The following is a 19,403-nucleotide window of genomic DNA, read 5'->3' on the forward strand; positions in this document are numbered from 1 at the left end:
TCTCCTATGTACTGGGAAAGAACCAACAACTTTGTTTGTTTGTGCAGCATTAGTAACTTGGAATGTATTTGAATCAGCTGTCACAAGAAAGTGGAGTTAAGCTGCATAAATGTATTTGTGCATAGGGGGAAGGGCATTCTTTATCTGCTGTAAGAAAATCATAAAAATTTAAAAGAATCTTTGGAGGTATCTTGACTGTGCTGGTGGCACATGCTCGGCATATGCAATGCTGGACACTTATGCCAGTGCATGTTCCTAATTACAATCTCCTTATCATAAACAATTACCATTAAATGCAGTGCATGGTGGAAGGGGGAGGAGGAAGAAACCCAGGTAGGATTGTTTGGAGCTGCATGAGTCTGTGTTTGCCTCAGGCTTAGTTAGCTGTCAAGAAAACCCCTGGAGCACCCAGAATTCACAGGCTTTACAGCTGATCATAATCAATAAAGGCAAAAGCCCAAGTCAGAGAAAGTGGGCAAATACGTGTTGTCCTCTTGACCACTGCAGGATAAAACTGTGTGCTGCTGAGTAACTGTGAATAGATATGGGGGTCACAAACACACACTGGCTTTAGGCATCTGTAAGTGGTGCATGAAGCTCTGATCAAAGTAAGGTGATCACTGTGTGAGGTTCTTGTCTGCTCTTCCCTGGGATGTTTTGTTATTTTTGTCCTTTGGGCTCCTGTGTTTCTTTGTGTGGGGGGGCACAGAATGCTTCTTGGGGGAGGGAAAAGGCACAAAAGGTCAGGCTGCTGCTTGATGTATATCAGCTAACAGCATAGATTGGGAGTGCTCTCAGCAACTCCTGGTGAGAGAGAGTGTCGCAGAAAGAGCAGTGACTCATGTTCACGAGTGTAAAAAGTTATCATCTGCCATACTGCAGCAAATCCAACTCTTCTTAAGATGACTTGGGAGCAGACTTACAATGATGCTGTATTTGGTCAATTTATCTATCAAAGTGAGCTAGATTCTGCTACACTTTGCGATCTGTAGTATCTTGCTCCATGCTCTGCCTTAATGAATTTTAGGGACTAATCACAGAACAAAAATCTGATTGCCATTGTTAAATGTGTCAGTACAAGGCCTTTATGAATACAGTGTTAAATACTGTAAGCAAACAGCTTTCTTCACAACATGGTCTGGACCCAGGATTTTTAGGCTCATGATGAAGTTAACATGGCTTAACAAACTCTAATACATGAGGTAAGGATGCTTCAGCCTAAACAGTCTGTACAGTCAAAACCTACATTATATGTCAGGTGATTTAGTTGAGCATAACATGCTGGGACCTATGGCAAACTTAATTATTTATTTTGTTTTCAGAATACACATAGGGGCAGTCAACACAGCAGGTGATACAACTTTGTCATGTATTCAAGACTTGTACATTAGAATTACTATATAAATATGTTCCTTGATACTAATGTCCTTTATGGTCTTGCTGTTTGGATATTCTATATCTGCTCTTCTATGCTACTGATAGAGGAGAATTATACAGTAGTATTGCAAGTTTGGGATAAAAAGTAGGGGGTGCAACCTCAGGTAACTGATGTTTTGTAAGGCCAGAGGACAGATGAGAGAGACCGATACTTGGGGTTGTGGATGTCCAACAGCTACTGGAAGCATTATTTAAAATGGCTCTTTCTGTATGTGTGAAAAAGTGCTAGACTCTTTAAGACATCCAAATATTTCCTTTCTTGGCATGTAATCATGATAGTTCTGTTTTAATAATGACTTGTCTCTATGCCCATGAGAAATTCTACACTCTTGTATTCTTATACAGACAGATCACTGTCTGGTCCTCTATATGTGTCTGTTCTCGGTGAATTGACATCTGAGTACTTTTGAACAAGGTCATGATTCTGACCCCAGCTGAACAAATCCTGAAAGCCCAAGTGCCTGCATACTTGCCTGGTTGAGCTTATCTTTATGTCATGTATTCCTGTTCATCACACTGCAGGGCGTGTTTGCTTAGCATTTCTGCCTCTCACCACCCAGACAGGGTGGGCTTGCAGCCAACTTATTATCTACCCTCCTGTCACAGTGTCCATCCTCAGAAAGACTGTCAGTATTAAAACCTTCTTGCAGTGGAAAGTTTGCTTAAAACCAGTTACATAGAAGAGATAAGCATGCAAAAATATGAATTTAGGTGGGGTTTCATTCTCAAGGATTTTTATAAAAGAATAAAAATGGTGACAGTGGAAATTGCAAGGAAAGGCAAGGAAAAGTTGGTAAAATATGGAGAAGTTCCTAGACAGCTCTCTTATTTAGCACTCACTGGTTGTGATTTTGACTGATTTAACTGAATAGCAATTTACTGAGTCAGATTTCTTGGGTCCCTGAGAAAAGAACTTGCAAAAACTCAGTGTGTTGCATCATTTGATACTATGCAGAAAATGACTGTAGACATGTAGGTGGTTTTGCACAATCATTATTCCTCGTGAGGGTGACAGGCAGTGTTTTGCCTATCTGAAGCCAAATCTTTGCTCCTGTCTGAAGATAATAGCCAATATTTTTTTTTAATTTTTTTTTTTTTTTCCTGGGACAAGTTTGGGAAGGAAGAGATTTCTTGTTCTATCTTCCTTCCTTGAATAATTATGACCTGTCATAAACAGTTGGAGTGGTAGTCACCTGCCTTCCAGTTGTTCCTGGAGGGATCTCTATTATATGGATCCCACAGAGACATCAGTTACTTCCTTAACCAGAGACAAGTGCCGTTAGTGTTATGATAAAAAAAATTTTTCATGTAGTTCAGATCTGTTGCAAAATCTGTGATACACTGTTACATTTTCTCACAATAAATATTTATTTTAAATTAAAGAAGACAATGAGAAGAGAGGAAAGTAAAGCCTTGGAGAATGCTTGAGTAAACATCTCTTATTTTCCTCAGGATTTACAAGAACAAAATGTCTGCTGCAAAGGCTTTTTCATAAATATACTGTAAAAGTATGGGAATAAAGGTGCACACTGTGTGAGTATGTGGAAAAACATGCTCTCACATGCTAGCCGGTTCTGCAGTCTCTCACTCTTCAGTGGAGTTTCCTTCTGGATTTGACAATCCTCACTGATAAATAGTAAATTGTAACCAATATGTTGTCTCTAAAAGGGTTTCTTGTTAAAAGTTATCTTATTCAGATATAAAAGAAAGCATTTGGGAAAAAAACCCACAACCCAACAACCCCCAAACCAAACATTTTTTTCTCACCTGCACTGCTGTCACCAGCTGTAACTATAGATGTGGAAATCAGGGGCTTTATAGGGTCTCCAGTAGGCCCTCATTTGTTTTTTTTTTCTCCCTTAAAAAAAGGGGAAATTTGAAGTTTTCCTAGTCTAATCTCTAAGCATTTAAAAGACTAATGGGATACACTGTGGGCTTGTTCTGAATTTACTTATATTTTGTATCAATTTCTTAATGAGTCTTTTGCTCAGAGGAGTTGATTTAAATGGCAACAAAACTTAAACTTTGGACTAAATGTTGTTATGTCTTAGTTTCTCCAGGGCTTTTTTTTCTGCATGATCCATCTCACAAAGCTTTATTTTGCCTCAATATTACTGTTTTATTCATATCCTGAGATGTAGTTAATGGTAACACAAGCTGTAAGAAATAATTTTCTAGCACTTTGTAAGCTTTTGGTAGTTATTAGAGGACCAGACAGCCTTAACCTGAGCCCACAAGTAATCACTCAGAGTCATGGAGTCTGAGTGCTGTCTTTTCATTCAAAATTGTGTAAAATAAGCCATTGCATACTGTTTCAGCCTGTGCCAACTGGCTGATGTTAGAGGCTATTACAGGAACAATTCCCTGCAAAGGGTGCTGTTGTTGGATTTGAAATGTGACTTTGTGGCTTTTAAGTTTTGTTTGGCAGAGGCTGTATTTGTTGTCTGCTTGTAACCCGTTGAGATGTAAGGGTCTAACAAAGAGTGAATATTTCACTGAAAATCTGCTTGCTTAAACTTTCCAATATTTCTCCAGAATTGACAAAAGTTCTGTCTTCAGTCTTATAATTAGAGAATAAATCCATAACTTTTATCTACGCTATAGCTGTCTTGAAGAGGCAAAACTAAGTTAATTAAAATACAATTAATTTTCCTTGAATTCCTTTTGAAAATTTTTTTAAACATGTGTCCTAGTAAAAATGAGATTTGAAAACTGTTGACTAACTAAAAATGAACTTAAAATTTGGCAGTTTCATGATTATCTTCTCTCTTAGATGTAAATATGTTGAGGATTTCTTCATTTGAGAGACCAGGAGCATCACCAGAAGATTTAAACTTCTTGAAATGCAGAAGTCATTGTCTAGTTGGATTTTTTCCCTAAATAAAGATTTTTCAAAATATATATTTTACAATAGTTCTGAAGCAGTAAAACCAGCTGGGATTGTTTGGCATGAGTAGCTACTTCAGAAGTTAGCCAAGTTCAAGGGTATTCTTATCTGCTTTGCTGTTCCAGCCACAATTTCACATAATTCTGTTACTTCACAGAGCTGATGTCTCAAAACATATTTCTGACCACTGTCAGGCAGCTTTTCAAGTTCACACATGAAACACTCTCAAGTGCAATGCACACTAAAGTAGTTTTCAGCTGATTAGTTTTAGTGTGGAAGGAATGTAGCCTTTCCATCATAGTGAGATTTACGTTATTGCTATTTTTTTTTTTTTTTTTTTCCTGGGACCTACTCAGGCCTCTTTTCTCAGGCAGAACTACTACAGGAAGTAGAATGAACATTTGCTTAAGTCAGGAGTGCTAAATTAGGCAAATATGGGATGGGAGAATTATGGCAACATACCCAGAAGAGTCATAAATTAGCAATTGCAAAACATGACAGTTCACAATGGAAGGAATCTTTCTTTCTCTCATAAAGCTCAGAGATGTAACCTTGGCAAAGAGGTTAGTCTTTCTAGAGACTAGTTTACAACTTGTAGAGTACTGAGGTAGTTGATGGAAGAAAATTTTACAGACCAGCCCCAGTACACTGTATGACACAGATGGCTTTGTTTCTCCATAAATGAACCTTGTTTTTTTGAAGCTGGCAGAATCTGTGTTAGAAAAATTTCCAAGCTCAGTAGCAGCACTTCTGTGTACAGCTGTGGCTTGCATCTGTCAAAGCTTGTCTCAAAGCAGTGGAGGCAGCTCAAAAGTTCCATCAACAGCACAGGACATAAATACTTGGCTACCAATATACTGCACCTCATAATTTTTGGCCCACTTCTATGCTGAAGGTAGCATATAGGGCACTGAATATTACAGTAATCTTTCAACACACCCGGTGAATTATTATTTATCATTTCATTACTATGGGTGTCAGTCAGGCAAGTTACTTTCTGGTTTATCTTCCTATTGTGCTCTCTTTTTTTTTTTTTTTTTTTTTGATTGAAATGCATGAAGGCAGCAGTGATCTGTGATGTCAGTGCTGGAAGTTTCACCATCATTCTAATGATAAAAGTTCTCTTGTTTCAAGCAGATAGGTTGTTGTCTTTTTCCTTGCTTTGGATACTCAGCCCATGATTTGAGAAATCCAAACACTTGTACAAAGCTTTAATGGATTGTAACTTACAAGTTTGTTCTCTGTGTTATAACTTCCTGAAGTTAAGTAATAAATTATTTTGTTAGGCAGTCAAAAATGGTGCAAGAAGGCTATTAATGTTATCACATTAATGCTAGCCAAAATGTCTCCACCTGAAGCTGTATATGGATATGAAAATCAAAGTCTCGGTAAAATATAACAGACATCACTGAATGATAGATTTACAATGACTGTCTTGGATAGCTTTCTGTGAGATTTAAAGCCAATGAATATATTTTATCTGATTGTAACTTTTCCAGGGAAATAAAAGCTATGCATACAGTGTGTGCTCCTTCAGACTTTACAGTATCAACTGTTTTTGGCATAGTTACTAGCACAAATGAATTCTTTTTCTCCTACCTGATGAATACCATAGTAATTTTTGTGACCAGAACACTAGGCATGTTGATTTTCTGCTATCAGCTAACAGTTATTTCCTGCTACTGAAAGACACTTGCCAAATAACTTTTTATAAAGTAGATACAGAAGTCCTTGTTTTAGAGTTTTCATGATGCTACTGAAAGACTCCAGAAACTGAAAAGAAAGATAATTTCTAAGTTCTTGTTGAGGAATTGGCACAGCTATAATAAAAAGATATGTAAATCCATGGTGGAAGATTTGAATCTATTAACAATAGTGTTCACTTGTTTTTATCATTAATTTTTGTTCTTATCTGAAATTTATAAATTGGTGAATTTGAAATATTTTACTTGAATTTCTGGTCAACAGGTCTCTATGTCTCAAAACAGTTGCCACACATGGTGTACAGTACTTCGTGGTAGTCTTACTAGGGAAAAGACAGAATACTTCAATAGGTTTATAATAGACTGAACTCTTGATTTTTGACAGCAGATATATTCTGTGAAAAATGAGGCATATATAATACATAAACAGCTCAAGGATGGGTTTCCATCATACTATATTTGTTTTGTGACTGGCTGTAGAAATCCAGTCTTGCTTTCCCAAAATACATTTTAAAAATATATGTAGTTTCTAGGTGCCAATGGCTTTGACTGAGAAATAAGCCTTTGGTCTGGAGATCTAGGAACAGTGATGTTTAGGAGTATATCTCAATGTATCTTTATTGCTAATCCCAGCCCATAAAAGGGTTAACTACATATTCAGTTTATATTTCTATAAGTCAGATGATGCTTATACCACCATATTCAAAGTCATTTGTCAAGTGGATGGGCTGTCTGTTATCAGTACAGGGTAAGGTCCCCAGCATCCTCCTGCTGCAACAGGGTTGCAGATTGGTGCATCCCTGGGAGCTCAAGCTCTTGCCCATGACTGGGTTCAGTTCCTGCTGGAGACTGCTGAGCTTGTTTTTTTGGAACTTACTTAATTCCTTGTGACAATAGACAGTGAGGAGGCAATGGGGAAGGAGGGAGGAAATAAAAATGAGGAAGCTGGTAGGGAGCCAGTTTCTCTTGTACCTACTGCTGATCAGGTGGTGAGAAAGTATTCATTAACTGTAACCCAGCTCTATGAACAAGCAGTGTGAGTTCTCTACCACAAGAAACAAGGCACCTGTCTGATGGTACAGAAAACTAAATTTTGAGTGTGTCATTCTTCTATGGCCAGGTTTAAACAAATGTATTTCTTACACAAGAAAGGTATAGTAAGTCACAGCAAAGAAGAGGGGACATTTAAAACAAGTATAGAATTTTTTAATCAATTAGCTGAGAAAAGCTGAAATCCAGGAATCCTCTTGCTTGCAGTTAAACATAAGATGTTCTGGATTGATTTGACTTCCATATGGTTTTATACATATTCTGCAGCTGCAAGTGTTCAGAAGTCAGAGGCCAGGTTTTCAATAGATCATAGCATGGCTAAAGAATGACTATCAATACAACAAGCTAATTGTTTAGATATAGCAACTAATTACAACATTTCAAAGACTACTTTCAGCTAAGTAGGTGATATTCATATTTATGCTTTTCAACCTCTTGGAAACACATTTTCAGTTTTTCCCTCCAAATTGCTCTTTGCATGAAGACTAGAAACACTCAGGAAAAATAAAGAAATAAAGCAGAATGTCTTTTGTAACTGCATTAATCCAGGAATGAGGGCTCTAAGTACAAAGCTGGTCATAACGAGGCTTGCCATTAAAATTAATACACTTGGCTACACATCACTGGCCAGACAAAGGACAGTAGAAGGACTTGCTGACAATGGAAATCAGCTTGGATTTATGGAAAACCTTGGGCGTAACTAAATATCCACAGCATACATTCTTGCACCTTAAGTTTCAGAATGGAAAGTGACATTGAAGTGCCTGATTATGTATACACATACCCATACACGTGTGTGCATGTGCTTACGCACATGCTGCATCACACCAATTTATCAGCAGAAGTGAATGTAGGGTTTATACTGGTCATTCCAGTGTCAACTGGAGTGTTTTTATTGGGGAAGGAAGATGCTTGGGAAAAAAGGAATATTCTTTCAACAGGAGTTGTATTTTGAGTGGTGGATGAATTGTTTTTGTTTTTATATATTTTCCCAGTGATGTTATACTAATAAAGATACACTAAGTTTTGGGTTTTTTTTTTAAGTTTTTTTGAAAAACAGCAAGTCTGGGATAGGTTCGCTTTTAGCATCAGAATCAGTGAGCAGTCTTGAACTGCTAACCCCTTTGAATGACACAGACATGAAAGGGATACGTGTATCCTTTCACTGTGCTGAGATATCAGGATAATTATCCAACATACAGTTCCCTCTCAGTGCTTTTCAGTGCATTTTGAATGAAGAGACTGTGAGGACAGCTGATTTTAATCTGAGAATCCACTTTAAAGGGGCTCAGGAGATTCAGTGCTAATAGAGGAGCTAAGTGATACAGAAGTATTACTTACTTCTCAAATGGGAAGATGAAAATGAGAATCCTTAGATAATACAGGGTGGAAATAGATACCTGCTGATCTTCCCCGAGGCTCCAAAAAAGACTGAAAGAAGAGCATGGAAGGAAGCTGATGCCATATAAGTCTGTAATTTATCAGCTTTTTTTCATTCATTTCAGTGGACCTGAACTCCATATTCTCACTCTGAGAATATTGAAGGACTAGAAAATTTGTTTTAAGAGGAAATTGGATCTTCCTGTTGAAACAATTATTTTATAGAGTGGAGAGCTCTACAAAATGTGCAACAGGCTAGTAATGATGCATGCTTAGACATAACTTGTACGTATCTGTGTCTGTGGCTTTTTACATCTATACATTTTATTACACAGTTCTAAGCCCCTTCTTTTGGGGTTTTTGGCTTCATATCCATCTTAATGTTGTACCAAGAGATTGGCCAGATTCTTACTGGGACTCTTGGAAACTGGTACGATATAAGCAGCAACATAATGAAAATTTACCAGAAAGAGTAATGCAACCAGAATATCTTAGCTTTGTTTTTCTCCGCTTTCCTTTGTTCTTGCATTTGTGCAAGAGGTTTACAACATCGTTCTGTGAGGTACTTCATCTCACCTCATATGCCTCTGCTGGTTCTTACCAAGGGTACTGAAAAGTACCTGCCACAGTTTAGAACTGCTCAGCAAGCTTTATATAGAATGAGATTTATGGCAGTGATATTGATGTTGCATGAGTAGCTGAAAAAAACATCTCCTGAAAGAAAGAAAAAAAAAATATAAAAAAACCTTCTGATACTTTCTTCAGGAATGTTTGGCCTTAAGAATCCCACATTTCAGAAGAAAATTGAAACTACTCTCTTAAAATAAATAATGGGACAATTGGATTCAGTCCTATTTATTATTTACAGTACTGCCTCTCCAAGAACATTACTATCTTCAAATTGACTTTTATCAGATTGCCTATTGAGGAGTAGGGTCATTGGCAGCAACAACATTTACACATACAGTAGAAGAGCACATCTGGATCACTTTGTGTAAAGCATGTCCTTGGTATGAATCAGATGAATTATATGTTAAAAGATGGGGAGATGTCATCAATGTCTTCTTTCTTCTGTCAAAAGAAAAGAATATTTGAATACCACAAACTATGCAGCAGTAATTTTCTTTTTCATATTCAGTGTGGGTTTTTTTCTCCTTTTCTACTCTCTTTCAGCTCTTAATCACTGGTTTTACTGGTGACCAGAAGAATAAGTTTGAAATGGAATCAGATTAAGGTGATTGAAAATCTCTGCTATGTCCTAGGGAATGGTCAGAAATACACATGAAAACAATGAATATCCCCTTCACTCAGACATTTTTCTTTCCTTCATATTCTTTCTGTATCACAGCAAAGACTCAGATACTGAAGACGAAAATTCAGATCCAGACTTCCTCAGAGAAAGTAGGTACTGGCTTGATTTTTTTCTGAAATTCCTGGGTGGTGCCAAGCAACAAATTAAAGACTACATATGGAAACAAAATTGCATATGCTTGAAAATGTAATTTTAAAAGCTTTAAACTCTGTTTCAAATAATGAAACAAAATCTACTTATTTTCCCATAATTTCAGAGCAAAAGAGGGCATTTTCATGCTATCTATCTGAGTTAATTCTGTCTACTTGACTCCTCAGTCTTCAAGTTCTATCTTTCTTGAAGAGGTAGCTTTTAAAAGCCCTGTGTGCTAGAGTTAGCTGGGACCAAGATTTGACTAGAGGGCTGATTTCAAACAAATTTGATATGGTCAGGTTGCCAATGATATTTGGGTGGATTTTTTCACAGTGATTTGGCATGAGCTGTGGGTCAAATACAGGGGTGATGGAAAAATTTGCAGGACTCAGCCTTGACTTTCAAACACTACTTTCTTCTAAGAGAAACTGTGGTCCAGGAAGTATCTTGGAAAACTATTTTCCATGGCTCATACTGAACTGAATGGATGCTGTGGTCACTTCCACCTCAGATTTGCAAAGCCACAATCTTCAATAGAACTTAAATTTTACACAGATGAATATACACATATTCCTGTGACACTATAGGCGTATACATGTATGACTGCCCTCACCATGCCAGTAGGCCTTTCACAGGTCTCTCCAACAGCCAGATCTGAAAAATCCAGCTACTGTTGAACACTTGGAAAACATAAAGCCAGAGGAATGAAACAGCCGCGAGACTGCTTTTGTCTGTGTTACTGGAGGTGAATGAAAAAACAAGGAGAGATACGGTTTTGTTTTTATAGAACAGAAAACTAAAGGTAAATCTGAAAATCTAAAAATAACTTCTCAGTTAGAACAAAGGGATATAAGTTTTGCTTCCAATATGACTTCTAACACTTTTCCAAATGCTTCCATCGAGTATCTCCATCCCCTTCAAATCATGAATGAACAGCACCTGCATGCTAATATTCTGCTGTCCCACATACTGTGTGTTTCTTGTATTTATTTAACTTGTGTGCTCTGCTTTGGGAAATACATGATACAGTCAAGATCTGTACTCTTTTATTCAGACAAGAATACAACTGTTCAAGCTAGTATGCAAAGATAATAAAATGTGAGCTAGCTTTAGCTACCTAATAATGAAACCTTTAGCTACCTAATAATGAAAGAATAAAAGAAGTTTGAACAATCTTAAAGAGAATACTTGAATCATATGTTCTTTTGCATTTTTGAACCCCTTTAGTACTAAGGAATTACCTGTATTTGCTGCCTCAGTTCCTATGTGGTACCAGTGGATCAGATTTTTTAGGCTCAGCAGGTCAGGAACCTGACAGTATCAGAGATCATTAACAGAGTTCTATTTTCCCTAAATGACATTTTTGGAACTGGAGTCCCCTATGGAGCAGTTCTGAGTTTGTGTCTTTATTTCCTGTCCTCCTGTGATGTAGGGAATAAAATATTTTTTTAAATGTTTCTTTGTTGAGTGCAGCATAGAGATATTTGAGAATCAACCATCCTTTGTGTTTACAGAAGCAGTCACTTCCCCACTACATGCTGTCCAGGAATTACTACGCTAGTCAATTTAGGGTAAATTTGCAAAGTGGTGCACAGGGAGTCACACAGTTAAATCCCATTGATGTTAATGGGAGTCATGCAGCTAAATCCTTGCATATTGCTTTGTAATTTACCTCTTTGTGTTTCTCAAACCTGCTGGCTCATGACTAATTTCTGTCTCTAATAGAAAAGCTCTAATGTGTTTTGGTAGTATATGGCATGGGCACAATCTATCTGTTAGTCACACTGCCACATAAATACTAAATTCTAAAGTACAGACGTTGTCTGTAATAATTGATATCTTCATATATTTGCCTATATGGTTTTCTTATAGTGTAGTGATAGTTAAAGCTAGCGTTAATCACCACAGTCCTTAGAACTTCAACTTTTTTCAGAAAGGAAATGATATCACTAAAATTTTTGAGAGGTATATTAATCTCACAATAAGCAAAAAAAAAAAAAATAAAGAAAGCAAAGATTTGTTTTAGTGGAAGCTTAATATCTTGAAAATTTGCTTGATCATTTCTGAAAATGTTTTTAACTTATTCTTTAGTCTCCAGAATAGCTTAGTCTAAACTTTCTAAATTAATTTAATTTTTCTGAAGGGAAGTGCTTTTAGGTTCATTTGTGGGAAGGAGCAACTGCAAAGAATTGGCCAGTGATTCTAAAAATGAGTTTAAAAGAATGGTGAAGTGGCAAGATTCAATCTTGAAAGTGCTTTGCCCCTGTATATGTGTATATCTTACTTGGTGTTGTGGTAATAAGAATCATTAGACATATTTACGTCACAATAGAGTATGGAGAAAAGCTGCTCCAGCTAGCTATGAGATTGCCAAAATATTCATACCATGGATAGCTATGCAGGTATCAAAAAAAAAAAAAAAAGCCATGTTGATACCATACTGCACCCATACTAGTTAGCTCTGGCTTCAATGAAGATAATTAGTTCAGTTGCATCACCCTGCTGATGTGGCAACACAACTTCTGGTTCAAGAGCTGGCTCAGGTAGCACTCTCCAAAGAGTCTTAACACCACTCTTCATTGTATGGTATAGGCGTTCCCATAGAAATGCTCATAAGGTAATGACTGATTCTATCTTCTGTGCAAGGTTTGGATGATTCCCAGTAAAGGGGGCTTAAAACTGCACCATGAATGCTGAGAGGAAAATTAAAATATTGACTCATTTATCCTGCTGATTCACACACTGAATGGAAAATAATCATACAATTCAAGACTCTGTCAGCAGACATATATGCAGAGCAGCAAATTGAGGCAGAATAGGCACCTGAAACAGAAATTCCATAACTGTGCTGTTGATCACTGAAAGCTCTGAGACATATAGGTGGGCAACACAGGTCAATCTGGTAAATCTACCATTACCAACAGGTCTACCAGGAGCTTGTCATTTGGACCAGACATCAAATTATAGAATCATAGAATAGCTTGGGTTAGAAGGGACCTTTAAAGATCATCTAGTCTAACCTCACCACCATGGGCAGCATCACTAGATCAGGTTGCTCAAAGCCTGTCCAATCTGGTCTTGAATATTTCCAATGATGGGGCATCCACAGTTTCTCTGGGCAAGATGTTCCAGTGTCTCACCACCCTTATAATGAAAAAATTTTTCATAATATCCAATCTAGATCTACCCTCTTTCTGTTTAAAACCATTGCCCCTTCTCCTGTCACTTCAGGCCCTGGTAAAAAGTCTCCCTCCATCTTTCTTATAAGGCCCCTTCATATAAGGACCACCATAAGGTCTCACTGGAGGTAATAGAAGTAAGATGTGCCTATATCAAAAGATTTCCATGTGATTACTACCAAACTCAATATTTTTTGTTTAGTCTTGGGTTTAAGATCATGGTGGGCAGCAACATTTATATATATATTTTTTTTAAGTAAATCTCCATCTGATTCTAATTTACCACCCTCTTGTCGACTCCTATCACTCCATTGATGTTTAATTAACAACGATTTTTCATCTTAAGCTTCACATTGCCTGCGTTTCAATGTGTGTATGATGGGTGAAAGGCAGGTATTTAGGCACAGACTACTTCCCTACAGAGGCTCACATCACCATCAGCAGACTGAATATTGTTTGCAGAACCATCCCTGCTCTTACCTGAAGTCTTAGACTATCTGCAGCAGCACACACAGACTAGAACAGAACCTTACAATATTTTTTCTTCCATGTTTTAAAAACAATAGTGTGTGAATATTGACATTTTAGAAAGACTCAGCATTGAGATTTTCTTATAGGGATGGCAGGTTTATATACCTGACATACTGATCTCTCCTCCTCTTGCAAACTTCCCAACACTGCTTCAAAGTACAGAAGCACAAACCTTTATCAAGGAATCAGTTGTATGAGCATTTTGACCTGGCAAAAAGAACTTATTTTTCTCTTACCTTCATTCAAGGAAATTGATATGTAGCGATGGCAGAGACTTCTCTTTTTCCTACCTCCTTCCTTTGTGCTCTCCCTCCATTCCACATGCATCTGAATGTATACTCCTAGCATAGAAAATACTGGCTGGTGTGGTAAAGTTCAGGAAAGTCATAAGCAGAAAAATAGGACTTTTCTGAGAAGGTGAGGCAATAATAGCTAACATGTTGCCAGCTCTCCTTTGGACAATTTTCTAATAAAATAAACCAGCAAAATTAACAGTTAAAAAGAAGCTTATTAAATAAAACAGTGATATCATCTTCGTAAGTGTTCTTGGGAGTTTGTACCTGCATGCAACCCAGACAGCACTTTATCTAATATTTTAGAAGGACCTTTCTATGTAGGGATTGGTTTCAATTTTTTCATGTTTTTGAGGCCAGTATGATATAGAATGTGGACTTTTGTTAACTGGATGGAGAAACTCTCTACCTCTTTGTTATTTAGAATGGTGCAATACTAGTCACTTACAATTGTTAGAACAAATTCCTTGTACAGTACTTTACAGTTCATACCACAGTTGTGATGTAGATGGGAGGAAGAGTATCTGCGCAACAGGAACCAATGCTAATAGGGTGACTGCTCCGTAATGTCTTCCTCCCCTCTGTAGGTATGTGTTTGGTGGAACTGACTCCTGCTTTGAAGAAAGAATGAATGATATGAGGACTAAAATGTCTTTGGGGAAAGCTCTGGAATGGAAGGGAACCACCCCAAGAAGAGACTGAAGGTCAAATATATGGCATTGTTTTGGAATGTGGGTTATTCAGAGGGTAGCCAAGAATATGGAAGAGAAATGTGAGGGAAACAAATAGGATAAAAGTAATGGAAAGTTGGAAAATAAAGGTAAGGTTCATCTCAGCTAAAGCTGAATGTGTTTGTCTGCCTGTAAATAGATGCATCTTTCTGAATGAGTTATCCTAAACTTTCTTTGTGTACTCACAGGAGGCAAATATAATCTTGAACTTCCCTGTTAGAATAAATAGAATTACCCTTCTAGAGGTGTTTCTCTGTCTCCATTAACTGGAGGACCCGTGAGCTGCTCACCACAGACATGGATGTATAATAATCTCACTCAGTTTTTTTATTTTTACTATATTTTAAACTTAAAACATCTGTGACAATTAGAAAAGAACTGGTCTTTTTAAAAATTTTAGTACTATGAAAATCCTCCTAATTCTCCTCTTCTGTAATGAACCTACACTTCATTCCCTGCTCTCACTTTGATTCCCTGAATATGAAAGTTTCCATAAAGTCATATCATATATATACAGGAGTAAGGGTGTTAGCAGGATAAGCAACTCTTGAGGTGAGGGTTAGAAGTTGTTTATAAGTAAGTCCTGTAAAAATACATGTACATTTTCTTTTGCATTTGGAATATACAAGTCAGAATCTCATGTAGTCTTACAGAGTAAATAAATGGCAGACTCATATTTGAATTTGAAAGTGGACTGTAAATCTGTGTATTCTTGGCATTATCTGGCTTCAGAAAGGTTACAGGCATATGGGACTAGTTTTTCTCATAGACTTTTCTATTTGACAATATGATACGCTGAGATATGGAAGAGTCTGACATATCTGTGTCCCTGCAAACATCTGGATGGGGTAGGCAGAGCTGTTATGGTTCACCAAAACCTGGCTTCCATATGTTATATCCTTCCACTGGGGTCTCTGGATTGCATCATGGGGTCTGGATTTGTAAATCTCTGTAGGCATCAAATCTATTCATAACAAGTGGTTTTGATTGACATGTGAGCAGCTGTGATAAACTGAAAGGAAAAAACTGAAATGCAGACTGCTGACTGACATTATTTCTCAGCATTGTGCCAGCTTGTTATAACAGCAAAATCTGTTTTAAGAAAAATAAACAGTAGGAACTTTGCAAACTTCTGGTTGTTTTCTGAATAGAAAGCTGACATTTTGATATATTGCAGCCATGGCCACAAGAAGAAAGAAAGAAGAAAGGGAAAGGAAAGGGAAGGAAAGGGAAGGAAAGGGAAGGGAAGGGAAGGGAAGGGAAGGGAAGGGAAGGGAAGGGAAGGGAAGGGAAGGGAAGGGAAGGAAAGGAAAGGAAAGGAAAGGAAAGGAAAGGAAAGGAAAGGAAAGGAAAGGAAAGGAAAGGAAAGGAAAGGAAAGGAAAGGAAAGGAAAGGAAAGGAAAGGAAAGGAAAGGAAAGGAAAGGAAAGGAAAGGAAAGGAAAGGAAAGGAAAGGAAAGGAAAGGAAAGGAAAGGAAAGGAAAGGAAAGGAAAGGAAAGGAAAGGAAAGGAAAGGAAAGGAAAGGAAAGGAAAGGAAAGGAAAGGAAAGGAAGAGGAAGAAAGGAAGAATGAAAGGAAGAAGGAAGGAAAAAATAAATCCTAGTTGAAAAGTAAAATGACAACAAGTTTGTAATATACAAGAGTGCAGGAAAGAGATGGTGTAAAGCAGCAGGAGGAAACTAAGGGAGGCTCAGCATCAAGACATATTTTTGCTGATATTTTTGTGCTACTTATATTTTATAACTGCAATTAAAGTTCAACTGTAGTTATGCAACAAATATTGAGATGCTGTAAATACAGGGAGGCAATCTTAGTCACAAGGAGTTATGTCAAAAGAACGAGAGAACCCATCCAGTTGGGGTGTTACACAAAATTGCAATGGAGCGGAGTTACAAGACAGGTTCCTTCTTTGTCTCTTCTGTGTTTTGTCTGTTCTTTGACTGTTATATCTGTATTTACCAGGGGTTCCCCACATTACCATTTCTGCACCAATGCAATAAAGATATTTAGATCCAACAGCTCAAAGTATTCTAGTTTTCAAAATATTCTAGACAGGTTAAGAAAAGACGTTTAAGCTGATATTAATAAAATGTTAATAAATATCACTGGAAAAGCAGACAACCAGAGAAATCCAGTAAATTTCTTAAATGTGTCAGGAACAAACAATAATTCAACAGTTGTACCAGTTTGACACTAGATAAGAGTAGTAATCACTACATAGAATTGTTCAACAAATATTTTTTGTTCTGTTCCTGAAGGAAAGCAGGATGTTATATTTCTATGATAAAGTGTTAAGGAAATACTTTCTACTGAGCCAGCAGATAGGGAGGACCATAAACATAAACATAAACAATTAAATTTAAATACTTTTTCTGAAATCAGCAGGACTGGCACCTTTGTGTGCCAAAGGAATCAAAGTGAGGAGATTGAATTTGTTTCACTTGCCTGCAAATCTTGCAACATTGAGGAACTTCAAGAATCTTTCAGAAATCAGTGAAACATTCTGATATTGATTAGTTATGAGAGAGAAGTCACTGATCTTTGGCAAAACTGTGGAAAGGTTAAACTGGAAAACAATAAATGATGGTAAAAAATAATGCAATTGGCAAGATGAAAAATAGTAGATGTAAAACTTGAAATTTATTTAATCACATTGCAGTGATACCGGATGAAAGTAAATGTCTTGTCTAATGCAGGCGTCTCAGTTGTGCATATATTTTAGTGAAGTACTTGGTGAAGATTGTGAGCACCTTTCTATCTATGTAATAGCGGAAGGAGGTAGGATCCTTTCTAAGGCTCTAATAGAAATTGTCATGCATCAAAGTTTAAGCACCTACATCTGTATTCATCTCAACATTCATAAACAATTGTTTGATACAACCTAGTGGTCTAGGCTTCTACAGAGAGACATGGTTGCTTTCAGAAGACAATTAATCCCGTTCTAAAATTATTATCTGAAGTAGGGTATCTAAAATGGTCTGAAGGTACACATCTCCCCTTCCTTGCCTAGGGAGCCTAGAAAACTCTTTTAGTCTTGATATCCAGTTTCAAGAGAGAAATTTAGCTCCTGACTTAGGCAGGATCTCCCTTCCTTCATAGATACTGTCTCTACTATAACTATGAAGACACTGTAGAAGTAGTGGTTACTAGACACAAACTGGAATCTTATGTTAAGTAGATTAGACATTTGGATATTTCACAAATCATTCAGGCCTTTCAGATCTCTTTTAAATCAGGAAGTTTTGAGAAAATGTTCAAATACATTTTAGACTTATGTTCCACGTCTACACCCACTTAGCAAAATAACAAGGTGTGTTGTGTCTTAAAATATTCAACTACACTCTACTCTATTTTTAGATTCATGGCTTTCAAACAGAAGTTATTTATAGCTTTTTTTCAGCCACAAAAGAAGGTAAAAGTGATGTAGACAGTACATGGAGGTATGGAAACTGTCAAGAAGAAATGAATGATTAACATACTATAGTACTCTATAAATGAAATAAAAAAACTTGTTTACTGATAGATCTCTGTGTTACATATGGGAATTCATCATCCTGTGATGCATTTTTAGGCCAAATACTATTTAATACTTCTGTCAACAATATGAAATTACAAAATAAATGCTAGTAAGACAAAAATACTAGTAGAGAAGTTATTAATAGGTTGGATAAATAAATAATACAGATCAATGTGAATTATTTGGCTAAGTGACACTGAAAATATTGCTTTTGATACTGCCAAATGAAATGTCACACATCTGGGGAGAAAAAACACAGATCAGTTTTACAGTATGTTGCCAACGTTCTGGAAGGTAAGAAAGGCCTTCCAGACTTGGGTAAAGACCTGCCTGAATATGATTTTACCATGATGCTACAAGGAAAAAGATATCATTGAATAAGATTAGAGAAAGTTAGGCAGGAACAGGGAATGGTATTCGGCAAATATAATAAGTAGCATCCCTGCCGTGATTCTGAGTCCCATTAGTGCATCTATGTTGTAGGAAAGAAATTAAAAGGAAGGATGGGGTTGGAAGAGCCACAATGGTGATCCTCTGTCTCATAAGACACATGAGATCTATATGTGCAAAACAAGGGGAAGAGATTATTTTATTGCATCTACCAGTATTTTCATGAAGGAGGAGAAATCTAGTTATAAGAAATATCCAAGTCTGGTGACAATAGTGGGAAGAGAACTAAGGGTAAGAAACTTTCCTCAAATCAAAAGATTGATGAAAGAACTAGAGTAGAACTGAAAATATTAACAGTGAGAGTAAGTAAACACCTGGTTAATATTGTGTGAGTTGTGGCAGATTATCTATCACTAGGAATATTTTAAAGTTATGAGTGGGTGTCTTTTTAATAAAGGCTTTAATACAGACAAACACTATGGAGTTGCTGCAGAAATTACCAGGTGAAGATCTGCTCCCTTGATATGCAAGTATCAGATAGGATAATCATAACAGTTCTTCTAGGCTTCAAATTAATAATATTTATAAACATTTTGTAAAGGATGATTTGTATTAAGTTGCTTCTCATTAACTGCTCTGCACTCTCTGAGGCCTCTGCTTCTCAAACAGTACAGTCCTTTGGCAAAGTAAGGTACTCAATTTTTAGATGAAAATATTTTTTTTCTCTATTGCTGCAGTTCTTTCATTGTTCATGTTAATTTCTGTGCACTTTGTTCTTCAAACTCTAATAAAGAACACTGAATTTCTGGAGGGAAAATGAGGCCTATTAATGTAGTAATAAAACCTTCTCCCGTATAAATC

The 19,403-nt window shown here is 36.9% G+C and overlaps 1 long non-coding RNA gene across 1 annotated transcript in view; it reads left to right on the top strand.

The window, feature by feature from the left end:
* Positions 1-15,829, top strand: part of LOC116959066 — a 186,166-nt gene extending 170,337 nt beyond the window's left edge. The window contains exons 5-7 of the long non-coding RNA XR_004405618.1: positions 9,631-9,691; positions 9,806-9,858; positions 14,492-15,829. This is a non-coding gene — a long non-coding RNA (uncharacterized LOC116959066). The remainder of the gene's footprint in view (positions 1-9,630; positions 9,692-9,805; positions 9,859-14,491) is intronic.
* Positions 15,830-19,403: the final 3,574 nt, after the last annotated feature.

The sequence above is a fragment of the Tyto alba genome, unplaced genomic scaffold, assembly GCF_018691265.1.
Source record: "Tyto alba isolate M040663 unplaced genomic scaffold, T.alba_DEE_v4.0 Super-Scaffold_38, whole genome shotgun sequence".
NCBI lineage: Eukaryota > Metazoa > Chordata > Aves > Strigiformes > Tytonidae > Tyto > Tyto alba.